This window comes from Perkinsus marinus (genome assembly GCF_000006405.1).
Source record: "Perkinsus marinus ATCC 50983 genomic scaffold scf_1104296957688, whole genome shotgun sequence".
Taxonomy (NCBI): Eukaryota; Perkinsozoa; order Perkinsida; family Perkinsidae; genus Perkinsus; species Perkinsus marinus.
In genome coordinates, this window is record NW_003207020.1 from 1 (window position 1) to 985 (window position 985).

The 985-nt window shown below is 47.2% G+C and overlaps 6 non-coding genes across 6 annotated transcripts; all 6 read left to right on the plus strand.

Moving 5' to 3' along the window:
- The first annotated feature begins 45 nt into the window (after window positions 1-45).
- Window positions 46-119, plus strand: Pmar_PMAR010610. Its single transcript has one exon. It is a non-coding gene; the product is annotated as a tRNA-Arg (tRNA).
- A 92-nt stretch (window positions 120-211) lies between these two features.
- Window positions 212-285, plus strand: Pmar_PMAR010611. Its single transcript has one exon. It is a non-coding gene; the product is annotated as a tRNA-Arg (tRNA).
- Window positions 286-377: 92 nt separating this feature from the next.
- On the plus strand, window positions 378-451 carry Pmar_PMAR010612. Its single transcript has one exon. It is a non-coding gene; the product is annotated as a tRNA-Arg (tRNA).
- Window positions 452-543: 92 nt separating this feature from the next.
- Window positions 544-617, plus strand: Pmar_PMAR010613. The gene has a single exon. It is a non-coding gene; the product is annotated as a tRNA-Arg (tRNA).
- Window positions 618-709: 92 nt separating this feature from the next.
- Pmar_PMAR010614 lies at window positions 710-783 on the plus strand. The gene has a single exon. It is a non-coding gene; the product is annotated as a tRNA-Arg (tRNA).
- Window positions 784-875: 92 nt separating this feature from the next.
- On the plus strand, window positions 876-949 carry Pmar_PMAR010615. The gene has a single exon. It is a non-coding gene; the product is annotated as a tRNA-Arg (tRNA).
- The last annotated feature ends 36 nt before the right edge of the window (window positions 950-985 follow it).

A 985-nucleotide genomic window follows, 5' to 3' on the forward strand; every position in this document is an offset into this window, starting at 1 on the left:
GAAGGCAGTGTTCACATGAACAAGGAGGTCAACAAGCCTTTCTCAGCTCTGGTGGCTCAATCGGATAGAGCGTTGGACTTCTAATCCAAAGGTTGCGGGTTCAAGTCCCGCCCAGAGTATATAACTCTGGTTAACTTTTCCCTATACGAGGTAAAACTATGTGAACGGAAGGCAGTGTTCACATGAACAGGAGGTCAACAAGTCTTTCTCAGCTCTGGTGGCTCAATCGGATAGAGCGTTGGACTTCTAATCCAAAGGTTGCGGGTTCAAGTCCCGCCCAGAGTATATAACTCTGGTTAACTTTTCCCTATACGAGGTAAAACTATGTGAACGGAAGGCAGTGTTCACATGAACAGGAGGTCAACAAGCCTTTCTCAGCTCTGGTGGCTCAATCGGATAGAGCGTTGGACTTCTAATCCAAAGGTTGCGGGTTCAAGTCCCGCCCAGAGTATATAACTCTGGTTAACTTTTCCCTATACGAGGTAAAACTATGTGAACGGAAGGCAGTGTTCACATGAACAGGAGGTCAACAAGCCTTTCTCAGCTCTGGTGGCTCAATCGGATAGAGCGTTGGACTTCTAATCCAAAGGTTGCGGGTGCAAGTCCCGCCCAGAGTATATAACTCTGGTTAACTTCTCCCTATACGAGGTAAAACTATGTGAAGGGAAGGCAGTGTTCACATGAACAGGAGGTCAACAAGCCTTTCTCAGCTCTGGTGGCTCAATCGGATAGAGCGTTGGACTTCTAATCCAAAGGTTGCGGGTTCAAGTCCCGCCCAGATTATATAACTCTGGTTAACTTTTCCCTATACGAGGTAAAACTATGTGAACGGAAGGCAGTGTTCACATGAACAGGAGGTCAACAAGCCTTTCTCAGCTCTGGTGGCTCAATCGGATAGAGCGTTGGACTTCTAATCCAAAGGTTGCGGGTTCAAGTCCCGCCCAGAGTATATACCTCTGGTTAACTTCTCCCTATACGAGGTAAA